Consider the following 15,669-nt stretch of genomic DNA (forward strand, 5'->3'; position numbering starts at 1 on the left):
TGGTACGACCTCGCGCGAGCACTAGGCACCCGTTCTTAGGCTTAGCGTCGGGATAGGAAACAACACGAGGTACGCGCTCCCCGCACGGGCAAAGGCGCCGTGCGTGAGCTCAATCCTAGTCACAAAGGTGTCGGCGGATGAGAGAGAGCATCGTACGTACCGGGTGCTGTCCCAAAGGAGAAGAGAGCCCGTACCGTCACGGCAGTAGCCACCAGGGACCACTCCCGTGACGTCACTAGCTCCGCCCTCACCCACGAACCACGGCGAGTGGAGCGCCACCGCTAAAACTGGTTCGGAGCAAGAACGGCATGGCTTAGGATTGCAGACATGGGTGAAATGCGCCTGCGCCATGGCGTGTCGAATTCCCCAAATCCCCACATCCTCCTCTCCTTAATTGCCCCCCTACCAGTCTGGCGAAGAAGCTGGTAGGGGCTAATGCACCAAAGACAACTGAGCCTTTCATGCACTAGCTAATTGCTACCTCAGCCCAGCAAGCACTATGCGTACAAGAAAACATACATACAATGATAATGGAAAAATAATCAAAAAATACACTCTAAAATACAAGAAAATGACGCCGCAAAGGGGGAAAGAAATATTAACAAAAGAGTCTGCTGCTAGCGCGGGACAATGTCCGGGGGTGCGAAGAGAACGCGGCGCGTAAAGTTCTGTGGCTAGGGCGGTGGCCGAAGTCGCGGGAGTTGCGATCGTGGGCTTGATAGCAGGCCAGTTAACGCAGGAACGGGCTCACCGTTGTTCTATCGGAGTTGCCGGCGAAACCGAGGAGTGTGGTGGTGGTGGTCCCGAACTCCAGGTGGACGGGGCAGGACACTGCCAGGTCAGCTGGCCACGCCGCCGTATGCAGGATGGATGGGCAGCCACAGTGGCGGCTGCAGTGCGTTCGCACGGCGTCGGCGACTGCAGAGTCGAGCTCCTGGCGTGATGTCATAGGGTCCCGTCCACCAACGGTATCCGCGGCGATCCGATGGAGTTGGCGCGGCTGCTTCAGCTTGCTTCAACGAGCAACAGCCCCCACGCACGCACGCACACACACACGCGCACACTCCTCGTGGCACCGCGCTCCTCGCCGTCCGCCATGCCGCCCGTTGGCCACAACGCGCCGCGCCGATCCAGGCGCGAAGCGTCCCTCTCTCCCGCACCAACCAGTCAAGGGGACCACTGTCACCCCCCGCGCTGCACGACACGCCAGTCACCGACCCCCCTCTTGGCAAAAAAGCAAGGAAAAAAAACGAAAACGAGAAGAAAAAAAAACACACACAGAAGAAAACAAGAACGGTCAAAATCTATGTACAAGTAACAAAAATGAACTATACAACTGTACACTTAAGACATTAAAACAATAATTACACTCAGCATGCGTACCCAAAAATAAAAAAAATGCACACTGCACAACACACTGTCAACAAGGCTACAGCTGGGCTGGGGCCAGCTTCTTTTCGTGCACTGGCCGCAAAGAAGCTAACCCACTGAGGCTAAGCAATGTTACTGAGGGCCTTCGGTGGCGGAAAAAGTCCGCCGTCAGGCGCGATATCACACAGGTGACCGTCTCCTCAGGTTGTACCGGTGCGTGGTCCGAATGCGGTCCTTCGCCCCGGGTGTGCCCTGTTGCTTGCGGGTGGTGCCACTGGGCACCGGCGCGAGCTCGTCGGACCGCGACGCAAAGGCTTTCAGGTCGGCGATATGGGCACGGCTGAGTTTTCCCGAAGGGGAATCCTTCAGCAAGTACGCGAGCGGAGACCAAACTTTCTCTACTCGGTACGGACCAAGCCACTTAGGAGCGAGCGAGGCTGAGAACCCCTTGCTCGCGTCGCTAAGAGCGTGGTTGCGCTTCAGGACTAAATCACCTACCTTAAATGAAAGATGGCGATGCTTCCGGTCGTATTGAGCCTTCTGCTGGGCCCTGGCCGAAGTCAAACTCTGCCTTGCTCTACAGAGAGCTCGACAAAGTCTGTCCCGAAGTGCTGAAGCGTACGCAGAACAGTCTGCCGGCGCCTCCTCATCCCCGAGCTGACATTGAATGACACTGGTCACCGGATTTGCCAGCTCCCTTCCAAAATTGAGGAAAGCGGGAGAGAAACCAGTCGAGCGATTCTCGGCGGTTCGGATTGCGAACGCGAGCTCACTCAAGTGGTCTGCCCAATCCTTTTGACTCACGGCAAAGGCCGCCAACATTGGTTTGAGGGTTCTATTGACCCTCTCCGTCAAATTGGACTGGGGATGGTAGGGCGACGTGGTGCAGTGATTAATTCCCAGGGAACGGCACGTAGCACCAAACACCCGAGCAGTGAAATAGGACGCGTTGTCCGTAATTAGTCTTTTCGGAAAGCCGAACCGACAAAAAACTTCCTGTAGCCTCTCCAGCACTGCTCGCGCGGTCACTTTTCGAAGCGGAAACAACTCCACCCACTTCGAAAAATGATCGACGACTACCATCAGGTGTGTGAACCCCTGCTTACTCCTGGGGAAAGGCCCCATAAGATCGCAGGTGGCCACTTGCCACGGACGCTCACTGTCAATTGGTTTCATCAATCCGGGCGGCTTGCCACCCCTTGATTTCACCGTTTGACAGACATGGCAGGAACGGCAATAGCGAAAAATGTCACGCTTTATGCCAGGCCAGGTCACAGTTTGGCTTAGTTTCGCAAAAACTTTGGAGCCACTCAAATGACCGGCCAAGGGTTCGTCATGAGATGATCGCAACAGTGCGCTTCTCAGACTCTTGGGGATAACCACCTTAAACGGGTCCACAGCCTCGTTATCGGTAGCTATGTATTTCAGCAGGAGCCCATCGTGATCCAGCAAATATGAATCCGCGGGGGACCCAGCGACACACGCCGGTTCCGGCCCCCCTGCGCCCGCCGCACTACCAGCAGCGTCTCGGCGCTCCGTCTCCCTGAGACCGTCGCTCACTCCGCGACAAAACGAATCAATTTGCTGGGCCTTCAGTAACTCTTGCCTGCTGAATGCGATTCCAATTCTCCCAAAGGGGAGTCCGGTCTCGCCCCCACTCAGGACTGCAGCCAACGGCGTTGTAGGTTCGCTTTCGAGAAGCTCCCCTGCTCGCTCGTTTTGCGGCGCGCTGCTTGCCTGGAGAGCGGAATGACAGGTTTGCCCGCTTGCGGACTCGCCTCTCTCTGCGCTCGTTTCGCCCCCGACGCTTGCTGGCGCAAAGGCACCGGCAGTGGCTGTAACACCTGGAGGAATGCTCTTGGTGCACAATGGGGCACGGGATAGCGCGTCAGCTACCACGTTAGTGCTCCCCTTTCGATACTGCACTGAAAAGTCATAATGCTGTATCAGGAGAGCCCAGCGCGCCAGCCGGCCCGCAGGCTCACGGAGCCGCATCAGCCAACTGAGCGCACTGTGGTCTGTCTGCACTACGAATTTCGTCCCATCAAGGTACACATCGAACTTACGTAGTGCAAACACGATAGCGAGGCACTCCTTCTCGGTCCCGGAATAATTCCTCTCTGCCGGAATCAAGGAGCGGCTGGCAAAGGCCAACGGCTGCAACACACCATCGTATTCCTGTAGGAGGACTGCTCCTAAACCCAGATCGCTCGCGTCGGTCTGGACAACGAACGGTCTGGTCAGGTCGGGGAGTCTGAGCTGCGCTGTCTCCGCAATGGCGCTAGACAGTTGGCGAAAGGCCTGCTGCTGCTCAGGTCCCCACTGCCACTCGGCCGACTTACCCAAGAGCTTGCTCAAGGGTGCCTGCACTCGGGCACAGGACGGAATGAATGACCGGTAAAAGTTGGTCATTCCCAAAAAGCGGCGAAGGCCACGTACGTCCTTGGGCGCGGGGAAATCGAGGATTGCCCGAAGTTTCTCCCGGTCCGGCTCAATGGAGCCTCCGCCCAGCGTAAACCCCAGTAACTGAACTCGGGTTTGCGCTAGTTGGGCTTTCGCAGGATTCAAAGTCATCCCGGCGGCCCTCACCCTCTCGAGCACATCGGCAACATGGGCCAAGTGTTCATCGAAGGTTCGTGAATAAATCACGATGTCGTCGAGGTAGCACATGCAGTATGACCACTTTGCTTCCCCGAGGACGCGGTCCATGAGTCTCTGAAAGGTCGCAGGACCGTTGCATAGACCAAAGGGCATACGAGTAAACTCAAATAACCCTCTGTGGGACGTGAACGCGGTCTTGCACCGGTCACGTTGATCCATCCGGACCTGTAGGTAACCTTTAGAGGCATCCAGCGTAGTAAAGTACCTCGCACTGCCCAGGGTTCCTACGATGGAGTTAATCGTGGGGAGCGGATAGGCATCCTTACGAGTCACTCCGTTCAGACGGCGGTAGTCTACGCACAGGCGATGACTGCCATCTTTCTTAGGCACCAACACAATTGGAGACGCCCAGGCGCTGTACGAGCGGCGGATAATGTCGGCCGATAGCATCTCGTCCAGCAAGCCATCGATCACCTGCCTCTTGGCTAGGCTGACGGGCCGGGGGTTACACTTCAAAGGAAGCGCGTCTCCAGTTTCGATCGTGTGGCTCGCCAAATCGGTACAGCCAGGTTGATCGGTGAAGAGCTCTTCGTGCTGGCATAACAGTGCCGACAAGCGAGCCTTCTGTGTATCATCCAAATGAACCGCACAGGCGGCCAGAGGATGTGGTGCCCCTTCGTGCCGTGTCGCTCGATCCCAATGGGGACTTTGAGTCGACAAGCGCATAGCGCAGGGGCCTGCCCCCGAATTCTGCGCGCGACGCGGTTCGTGCCGTGCCTCTCGTTCCCAAAGGGGAGTCGCAGCAGGCGAGCGCACAGCTCGAGGGCTTGCCCCCGAACTTGGCGCGCGGCACGTTTCCGACGCCCCATCTGCACAGGCAAGATCGGACGCCGGCGGGCTGATGAACGGCTTTAGCAACGTGAACGGTCCGTCGCGATAGCCGCCATTCGCAATGTCCACAACGATTCCTGTTTTAAGGAGAAAGTCCCTTCCGAGGATCACAGGAACACTGAGCCCGGGGAGATGAACGAAACGCGTGCGTCTCATTCGCTCTCCCCACCTGACAGTCAGCCTTGCGGCGCCCGCCGAATGGGCCACGCCTTTCGCAAGATTGAATGTCGTTCGGCAATCCCGCAAGCGCACTGAGTGCTTCTGCAAGTGGGATAACACCTGTTCGCCGAACAACGAAGCGCTTGCGCCCGTGTCCAGCAGTGCAGGAAATTCGCGGCCGACAATGGTCACCGGAATGAAGGGCGCGTGCGCCCCTGCAACACAACCTGCTCGATACGCCGAGGGGACAAGCAAGGTTTCGGTCACTCGTGCCTTCACGAGTGACCCGCGCTCCCGTTTCCCGACCTCGCAGGAGGCCTGGGCGTGGTGCAGTCCCTTGCTATGTGCCCTCGTTGTTGGCAGCGAAAACAGCGCACTCCGCCGCGGTACCTTTCCCGAGGCGGAGCGGCCTCAGCTCCCTGCCGGGGTCGACTCGCTGCTTGACCAAAGGGCCTGCTATTACGAGCGTCCACCTCTGCGATGCCTTGGGTCGAAGTGCGTCCCTGCGCATGCATTTCGGGCGGTGGTGCAGCACAGGCTGCCCGCCTCCCGTACGTGTAGGGATCTAGAGCGCGCGCGCTCAGCTCCCAAACACACCCGCTTGTAGCCGCAAAGGCAGCTTGGCCGGGTTGTTGCCGTTGGGGGAGGGGCACAGGCCCTCCCCACGCGCAGCGTGGCTCAAGGGCCTCGCTGGCGGGCGGCGGTGGGCGATAGGCTCGCGCGGCGAGAATGTCGCCTTGAATGCGCTTTGCCTCGGCGGCCAATTCTTCCAGATCTCGGAAGCGGCCGCCGCGCAGGTACGCCGAAAAGGTCGGATGTGCCTGCCTGATCACCCGTTCGACGCGTTCCTCGTTCGAAGCATTGGGCTCGGCGATTAAGAAAAGGTCTTGCATCGCGCGTACGTACTCCTGAAGCGACTCGTCAGGAGCTTGTGTACGTAGCTCAAGCTCTCGCCGCAGCCTACTCTGGTAGTCAGCGGGTAGGAATTCGCGCAGGAATGCCACGCGGAACTCCTCGAGGGTTGTTGCACGGTATCCGGAAAGCCGGTACCACCTAGCCGCCGTGTCAGTAAGTGCTACGGGAACGACGCGTTCCAGCACCTCCTGATCCTCCAAACGATTTGCCATCTGGTAGCGTACCAGGGAGTCACAATAATCCCTGGCACTGAGCATGTCACCGTATCCGCTGTAAGTCGGGACTGCCAACCGTACAGCGGGGTGCGCGCATTTCGGTACAGCCGAAAGCGTCTTAACTGCCCCCGAGAGTGACTGAATCATTTCGGCGGCGTTTTGCAACAGCGTCTGTGCGCCTGCTCCAAAGGGAACCGTTGGCGCGTTAGCGGCGTGGTCGAGCAAGGGTGAACAGTCCTCCAGCTCGATCAGCGGCGCGGTTTCCACAGGGATACCAGCCGCGGCGCCGCCAGCCCCAGAGCAAAACGGGCTCCTAGCGGGGTGCGCCTGCTGTCGTTCACAGCCGCCACTTGAGGCAGCTATACGTGAATTGCTTAGGCCGCTTGCAGCCAGCGTCGACAAAACAGGTGCGCGCTCGAAGGTTGCGCCACTGGGCACAACCGAATGTACTCCAAAGGGAGACGAATGAGCGAAATTCGTGGCTGCAGCATTGTAATCCCCACAGGGGGCCGTGGCAGACCACTGGTTTTGGCTGCTCATTTGAGTAGCAGCCATCGGGCAAACGTCGGAGAGGGCTAAGGCCCCGTTTCCGTGCCGCGCTCCGTAAACTCCACAGGGAGCCGATCGAGAGCGCTGCGACATCGCACTGCCTTGCATTCCGAAGGGAGCCGTGGCAGACGAATGTGCTGGTGTGCACTGTTCGCGGAGGGCTCTGGCCCCGTTCCCAAACAACGCTACTGCTCCACTGGGAGCTGGTACGTAGCGCCTCGTGTTGTCGTCCCCACAGGGGGCTGCGACAGGTGAGGGTGCATAAGTGCGCTGCTCAAGGGGAGCACTGGCCCCGGTATCGAGCAACGCGGCGTCTGCTCGCGGTAACAAAGGGCAAAAGTCCCCTAACAAATGACAAAGGTCACTCGGCCTAGCAGACATAACGCGGCAAGTATAATATGCAAAGGCGTACTAACTCGGCTAAGCACAGACAAAGGCTTAATGAGCCTTTGAATCCGCGTTGGGCGCCAGTGTGGGGTCTTCGTGTCTCACAGGAGTACCGACCACCGCGGGTTCGAGCTTAGCGAGCCACAGGGCCGCGTCAGCCGTCAGCCTCTAGCGCCGCTGCGCGCGAGCTCAGGCCACAAGGGGCTACCGAGCGACGCACGCAAAAACACAGTATTGCCCTAAAATGAAGGAAACCGTTTATTGTTTCCAACGGCACCCAACACTGCACAAACGCCCGGTCCCGGGACGGCGGGGAACCAAAGGGGTCCCGCACCAAGGGCGAAAATACAGCTAGGGGGCGCCTGTAGCACGTCGCTGCGAGAGCACAGGCTCAAGCTGGGACGCGCCGCTAGGAAAAGTCCCGGCGGCTATGCTACTCGCTCTGGCGATAACCAATGGGCCAACTCGCGAGAGCTCGGGCAATCTCCTTCGGCTTGGGCCTTCGATGAGTGCGGCTCGGCGTGGTACGACCTCGCGCGAGCACTAGGCACCCGTTCTTAGGCTTAGCGTCGGGATAGGAAACAACACGAGGTACGCGCTCCCCGCACGGGCAAAGGCGCCGTGCGTGAGCTCAATCCTAGTCACAAAGGTGTCGGCGGATGAGAGAGAGCATCGTACGTACCGGGTGCTGTCCCAAAGGAGAAGAGAGCCCGTACCGTCACGGCAGTAGCCACCAGGGACCACTCCCGTGACGTCACTAGCTCCGCCCTCACCCACGAACCACGGCGAGTGGAGCGCCACCGCTAAAACTGGTTCGGAGCAAGAACGGCATGGCTTAGGATTGCAGACATGGGTGAAATGCGCCTGCGCCATGGCGTGTCGAATTCCCCAAATCCCCACAAAGGGCACGAGCCAGTCACTGGCAAGAGAAAAGCACCACCAGCCATCACATGGGAGGTGAGCGATAAATCCTCACGAATTGATTTTTTTTTCTTGTATCACCGACCCTCTTTGGTCGGTTAGGTCAGGAGAGTGCCAGCAGGGACCACAACAGCATTCGAATTCGCTTTGGAACACCCAGAGAAAAATCAGGCTCTCCCACCAGAAAAATTTCTAATACTTTGTCAGACTGGGCTATTGAGAAAATTGACAATATGCTCGAGGAGGAGGCTGCCGCAACAGTCTTCACGCTATATGCAGACCTCGTTGTATGGATGCAGGCTGCCATTGTGAGATTTCGAGCCTGTGTGCGGGTCTCGATGGGGAATGGAAGGATAAGAGGTAAGGAAGGGTTGGTGGGATGGAGAGGTAGCAACAGCTCTAGAGGCAGAAAAACAGGCGTGCAGGCAGAACAAGCTGGCCATTCGTGAAGAGTCCGACCCACCGAAGATCCTTGACTGTTGGAACGATTACCAGGGAGAAAAAAAAAGAAACAAATGGCCCAGCTCGTACAACTCAACACGAGGAAGATCAACGAAAAAAGACAGACAAGCTATCTTGGAGATATGTTCAATCCCTTCAGCCTACAACTCGCTCACACACAAGCATGCTGAGACAAAGCCACTGCAATTGAATATGAGGGTGAGAAATGCCTGCACTTTCTAGAAAAGTTAATGACTAACAAGCTTAAATCCCACTCCCCCATACCTCTTTCTATGCCTCCTCAATTCAGCTTAGTAATGAGGAGATGGCAGAACCCATTACGCAAGGGGAGCTGGAGAGAGCCATGAAACGGGTGGCGGGAAAATCAGCCACGGGACTGGATGGCATACCTCGCTTGCTGTTGAAGAAATGTGGCAAAGAGACGCGGCAGGTAATGCAGGATACATTTAACCCAATACTGCACAGTGGATCAGTACCACATAGATGGAGGATATCCAGAATCAGACTTGTACTGAAGAAGGACACAGACAACGACCTACCCGAGAGTTACGGGCTATAATTGGCTATACAGGCTATAATTGGTCACATACTTCCATCCCGTTTGCAACACTGGGCTGAAGAGGCTAATGTTCTAGGAGAACTACGGAATGGTTTTAGGCCTGACCGATGTATGGAGGACAACCTCTTCATTGTTTACCGGTGAATAGAAATTGCTAGACTTGACGGCAGAGAGATAGTAGTAGCCTTCCTGATATGGCTCAGGCATACGACTCCATAGAACACGAAGTACTATGGATGAAACTACACAAACAAGCAATACCTGGGAGCATACTCCGCATACTGCAAGCTGTATATATATATATATATAAAGCCAGTATATAAATCCAGTTGATGCACCGGTTTCTACACCAATGATCAATAGATTGCAATCTAGGAAACTTTACATGTGCAGTTCATTCACCTGTATTTCATCATTACCGCAAATACAACGTTGTCATATGATCATTAGTGTTTCTTTTAATGAAAATAAAAGAAAGACACGTAGTCGTCTTATAATCGTGACGGCTACTTCTTCTTTCTTAGTGGAAACAACAATATAAAAAAAGTTATGTAAGGAAATGAGAAGAAATCGCGTCATATGGTCAGAAGTCCACAGCACACGGTTCTACACACCCACGAACATAACAATATAAAAGTAAAATGAAAGTTGCCCCACAACGAGTTTTTAAACAGTCGCAAACACACACAAACGGCCGGGATGTAGACTGAGATGGGGATATAAACAGATGAGAAAATACACAGAACTAAAATAATACACGCACAGAATGCAAAAAAGAAGTATAACACGTAATATACAAGCACTAATAATTACAAAAAATAGAAGCAAGTTATAGTAACATCGTGTGACTAATGAGTGCGACATCAAGTACTTGTTAAGGATGCCTGTTTCTTCGTAAAAATGTTCAAGTGCGTTCAATGCTTTTCGCTGTGCTATTGTCGATGGCCATGGGCCCAGCAATTTTGCGAGTGAGAAAGGCCGGTGAGGATCAATGGAGTGTAGCTCTTGTTGTAGCTCTGTTGTAGCTCTTGGGACGTATTCTGAAACGTTCGCCGCGGCGAACTTTTCGCACTGGCCACGCCTCCGCCGTAGCGGCGCGCGCTGAATGGCTGCTTTGACAAAACCGGAAATGCACTTGCGCCACCTGAATTTCCGGTTTTGTCAAAGCAGCCATTCAGAGCGCGCCGCTACGACGGAGGCGTGGCCAGTGCGAAAAGTTCGCCGCGGCGAACGTTTCAGAATACGTCCCCTTGTTGTTGCATCGCGCATAGGGGGCATTCGAGGAATAGACGGCGAACATCCTCATCGTCGTGGCCACATGAGCAATCCGGGGAAGGACCCCGTTCTATGCGATATAGGAAATGTTTGGCGTATGCTTTCCCGAGGCGCAGTCGATGAATTAGTGTCTCGGTACTTTTGGAAAGTTCTACATCCAGCCGGTATTTGAGCGGAGGGTCCACTTCGTAAAGAATTGATTCCTTGGTACCTTCATCAAACCAGGTTGACATACGCTAGTTCTCCTTTAGTACTCTCAATATGCGTTTTGTGACCATTGGTGATAAAGGGATGAGTTGAATTTCTACATCTTTATGGGTCGATTTTGCCAACAAGTCCGCTAATTCGTTGCCTGCTGCAGCAGGCCCCGGGACCCACTGTAATATCACTTCATGTTTTCTTTCATTAGCCCGAGTTTAACTGTTCAGTACTGCATATGTTAATAGTGCGTGTGGTTGGCTGTCATCAATGTTTTCAAGACATGCTAAAGCCGATAAGGAATCCATGCAAATTACCCACTTTTTTGTGTCTCATATGTATTGATAAAATAAGTGGCTCGGAGAATTGCCGCTAATTCCGCTATTGTTGGGGACGACGTGCGTCCTAGTCGACAGGCGTACTCTACCTGTAAGGATGGTATAACGTAAGCTACAGTCGCACTTTCTTTGATTACAGAACCGTCCGTGTAGACTTGAATAGATTGCTGGTATACTTGTCAAATTGGTGATGTAACGCTAATTGTTTCGCTGCTAATGTGGAAACGTCGCTTTTATTTTTAAGCCTTTCGATTGACGTTTCTATTTTCGGCGCCTGCAGAAGCTATGCTAGGGTAGCAGAGGTCTGAGTGCCAAAAAAACGTATCGTGGAAGTCGTGATCACGCTCCTGAAACATGGCGTGTATCTCTGCACCCGGACGGTTCTCTATCATAGAGATAAATGGGTGCGTAGAATGCTGGGTAGAAATTCTGAAGAGATGAGGTGGTGGCGATCATTAGTGGTACATTATGGCAGCCATGTGGCTACTCTGAGAACGAAGATGAAAACAGTTCGGTTGTGGTAATAACTTCAGGGAGACTTGGAAGGGCGCCGTCAGCACTGACTGAAACCGCTCTCACAAGAACCTGAACCTCACAAACGAAGCGCCCGTTATGATTGCATGGTGTTCTTAGAAGATGGAGCCTCCCACAGCTCGGATGAAGGTGCTGCTGCTTGCGCACGTCGCTCTCGAAAATTTATTGAATCACTGCTCTTTTCTCTTCGTTTCTACATTGCGACAAGATCCGCGATACAAATAAACCACACGCAAAGTACGGGGAAGGAAGTCTTAATAGCGGGCTTTGAATGCGATGTACAAAAGACAATAAAACGATAATCAATTCATTTCCGTTTTTATTTGTGGTTCCGAATGCCGGCATTTTGCCACGCGTGAACAACGCGGATCAAATACGATTGCGGCTCGAGAACACTCCAGTGCACTATGTGAAAAAAAAAGAAGAAAAGAAAGGCTTTTTATAAGATCGTTTATCATTTTTGTGGCGTCGCGAAATACATCTCCGCACGAAGATAACACAGTTCGAATTGCATGCGCCGTGTAGTCAGACGTTGTGTTTATTTTCTCATTCTTCGCCATTCAGACCACCTCCATCTATTATTACGCTGCTCTTCTTTTTTTTCTTTTATATATACGCGTAGAAAAAAAAATCAGCAACCCCCGGTGCTATTTTCTGTGCGCTCTAGATTTGCAGCGGTATGTAAACGCCCCCACATCATGGCACGCCTTCGAAACGAAGCGACTCCCCATTGCACTGAGTCAATTCTTTCCATTCCGTTTCCACTCCTGTATTTGTTTCCTCAATGATAAAAAAAAAATATCCGAGAAGGAAAGAACTCGAGCGTGCATCAGTGATGTTGCATGCCCTTCTGTTTTGTTTGGTTTTTCGTTGCAAGTGCCTACCAACAACTCTGCTCCCGATTCTCCCTTCTTTTCAGTTCCCCTCCATGCTCCTGGGTGAGACAGCAACGAAACGAAATCAGGTTCGGACTCGTTTTGCTTTCTTTCTCTTCGGGGTTTTTGAACATTTCGTTTTGAAACAAAAGTAAGAAAGCCGCATCGCGCCATATATGCTCGCGATGCGAAGTGGCCGAGGAGGATGGGACCGCCGCAAAAAAAACGGCTTTGATTTTCGGTTGTTGAGAATCTCGTCGCGTGAGTTGCCTGCTTGAAAAATGAAGTGCGCCTGGAAACTGCCGGCATTCGTTATTCCCGAGGACGGCGCCGCGCTGGAGGACCGGGATGCGCCCGAATAACGAAGAGTGGGAGGAGTGAGGATATGACGTCGAAGTCTAGAGCGCACGACTTGAGAATGCGCTCGTTTTATGGCACTCGCTCCCGGCTCCCCCTTTTCCCTGCTCGCAAGTCTCCATCGACTGCAGTTAGTTCTGGGTGTGCAACAGAGAGCTTCTGCATTCGGTGAACGCTTTGGCCTGTTCCTCATTTTAGTTTGATTTTTTTTCCTTAGCCCTTTTGTTTTTGTACCTTCATAGTCTAGGCTGGGATAATGAAACACCAAACACGATAGGAATCGGAGGACCCTCCATTCGTGAGGCGTATTTATTGGCGCTTTTAATCTGTACCTGCGGCCGCCGTAATTTCGAAACGCAGTGAAATATAGAGCAAGCATTAATCATTTTGTTCAGATGTTATTTCTTTCTTAGATAGGCGGAATATTGGAAGGAGAAGGGGAGCGAGGGGGGGGGGGGGTAGAAGGTATTACTGGAAGCTAGAAAAAGGCGGCGAATTAATGGAACCCGAGATGCCATGTTATTAGCGTCCTGTCGTGAGAGAATTACCCTGTGGACTTTTATTGCGCCCCTGATTGCAACCTTGTTTCAGCCGCGATCTAATCTTGTAAGTGGCCTTCGATCTTACGGCGTTTCCCAGCTCCGTTGTCAGCCTATAACTCATACAACAACCATTCGCAGTGTTTTCTTCCCTGTCTTTCTTTCGCCCTTCACCCAACTTTTTCCGTCGTTTTTGTGCTCTCAATTATTCGTTGAATACACAAGTACTTTCAAGCATCCGAGTTCTCAAAATTAAAAAAAAAAAAATTATTGCATTTTGTAAAGTTTGTTTCTTGGCTTAACTTTTGAGATTTACAGCAAAGCATGCTTGTGGAAGCTACATTATGGAATGAATCGAACAGACAAGGAAAATTTCACATCAACCTGTGGTGACACCCAGAGAGAAAGCGAGAGAGAGGGAGAGAGATGGAGAGTGATGAGATGAGATGAGAAATAAAGGAGGCTAACCGCAAGACAAACAGTTGGACGCCGCAAGTGGCACTGGAAGATCGGTAATCGTTGTCGCTAAAAGCCGGAGATTTTCGCATCAGACGACGTCGAAGCAGAAAGAAAAAATACAAGCGGATCAATAATAATCCGGATGACAAGTAACCAGCAGTCACTGTGCGAAACCGACGGGTATGAGAACACGAACAATGGTCACGCGACCATGGTTAAACGACAGATTTTTTCTTTGTTTACAGGTTAATCTCCCGGTTCAGGTGCCAAGACAGCCGGTTGCATGGGTATAGCAAGATTACTTAAACACACACACACAGACAGAGAAAAATTCTGCGAACAACATCGTATATGTTAATTTTGAAACTGATAACATCAACGCGCAGTATGACGCTATGCACAGTGCAAAACAGAATAACATGTAAGCGCGCACAGGGAAGCAGATTCAAGCAGTTGATTAAACCGAGGGCACACGTGAGCACTATGTTGCGTGATCGTTGGGAAATGTTTTCAGTGTGGGCATTTGGCACTCAAAAATAAGTTATTGGAGTGAGCTGTCGCCTTTTTATGCTCATCTCCCGGAGTTGGGTATACACGTCTGTTAAGATTCAGTGATCATCTTTTAACCTTTTGATAGCAAAACTTTATTACTGTTATTACATGAGTATTAGCGTAAGATATCACTATCATGCTGACAACTGGTACTTGCGCCATCAATCTTATCTCGTTATTGCGGTGGTGGCGGCTGGAATGTTCGTTTATTTATTTCAAGTAACTCTAAAAAGAGTGGCCCAAGGCCGTAGATATAAACAGATATAACAATAACGACATTAGGGCGAAAATGCGCCCTCTGAATCTATCTGTGCTCTTTGAACAGAACGCGTTACGCAGTCCCACGAGACTGACTCGCTTTGCGGTGAAGCCCACCGCGCGACGGGACGCGCGGCGGAGTCGCGCGCGCTTCGTACTCGCACGGTGCCTTGTCTCGTCGCCCCATCTGTCGGAGCATTGAGGAAACGGCTCACGTTTCGCTTCAATGGGCGCGCTCACGATGAACTCGGATATCGCGGTTCGGTACAGAGATGCGGCCTCCACTGGCTAGCAGCATTATTCTTACGGGTGTCAACATTTTTCGCGAAACGTTTCGTTGACAGCATATATATATGTATATATATTGCTCTATAACAAGTTATACTTCATACTTCTGTGTTTGAGGAGGTTGACAATAGTGATTATCTCGAGCGACTGAACGATCGGCATGTACCGATCGTTGAGCCATTCCAAGATAGCCACATTTTCCCAATTTTAGTTCTTTTCTGCTCTGCTAGTTGTATTGTCGTCGATGCTATTGCACGTTGTAAGGGCGTCTTGTGACCAGGCTGTCAAATGCTAAAACAAGCGCATAGCAAACAACAATGCGGAGATCTGCTGAGCAAATAGATCATCTTATGCTCATTACCAGCTTAGCCTTCTAAGAAACAAGTTTAATTTGTCCCATTGTAGTTTGAAAAAGGCAGGGAATCAACTTCACGCAAGAAGTAGTAAGCGTCACTTTAGCCTTTGTAGTGAAGCAACGGATACCGTTTGTCACTAATTTGTTGCCGCTGCATAATGAGAGGTTGCCTGCAGAATTGCGCTAAAGTGAGGCACCGTGTATGACATGCATATAAAAAGGGCAGAAGATAGCTTTTGATAACCAACAGAGGATATCTATATGGCTCTAGGTCCTATCACGAAACTTTCATGCTGCGTGATCATGACAGTACACTTAAGAGCAAGCTTTAGCTCGGGCCCAACTCCGACGCGGCCTATTCACATACATGTAAAACGCAGAAACGCTTTTCTGAGATAACCCCGGGACAGATTTTAATGAAGTTTGTTGCAGATGAGAGAGAAATTTAAATTCTAATGGCTGTTGGAAGCAGAATTTCGATTTAGGATCTGAATACTGTTAAAATAATTTTCTAATATTGGGAAGTTCGTGAAATATAGAAGCACGAAGTTTACAAATTATTAGCTCTGCGTCAAGCACATGTATCGCTGTTCTGTAAACGGCATCCATTA

General features: G+C 52.0%; 1 protein-coding gene and 1 long non-coding RNA gene across 5 annotated transcripts in view; one reads left to right on the forward strand and one right to left on the reverse strand.

Moving 5' to 3' along the window:
- LOC135920280 (uncharacterized) overlaps positions 1-15,669 on the reverse strand; it is a 237,483-nt gene that overhangs the window by 116,393 nt on the left and 105,421 nt on the right. The window lies entirely within an intron of this gene.
- The window catches only part of LOC135919775 (transcription factor Sp9-like), a 189,072-nt gene that overhangs the window by 77,588 nt on the left and 95,815 nt on the right, over positions 1-15,669 (forward strand). For 2 of the 3 annotated variants that reach the window (XM_065453953.1, XM_065453724.1), the window contains exon 2: positions 12,295-12,339. The exons of the other annotated variant lie outside the window; for it this stretch is intronic. The gene's annotated coding sequence lies outside the window, so the exon portion shown is untranslated. The remainder of the gene's footprint in view (positions 1-12,294; positions 12,340-15,669) is intronic. 3 annotated transcript variants of the gene reach the window in all.

Source organism: Dermacentor albipictus, chromosome 1 (assembly GCF_038994185.2).
Source record: "Dermacentor albipictus isolate Rhodes 1998 colony chromosome 1, USDA_Dalb.pri_finalv2, whole genome shotgun sequence".
Taxonomy (NCBI): Eukaryota; Metazoa; Arthropoda; class Arachnida; order Ixodida; family Ixodidae; genus Dermacentor; species Dermacentor albipictus.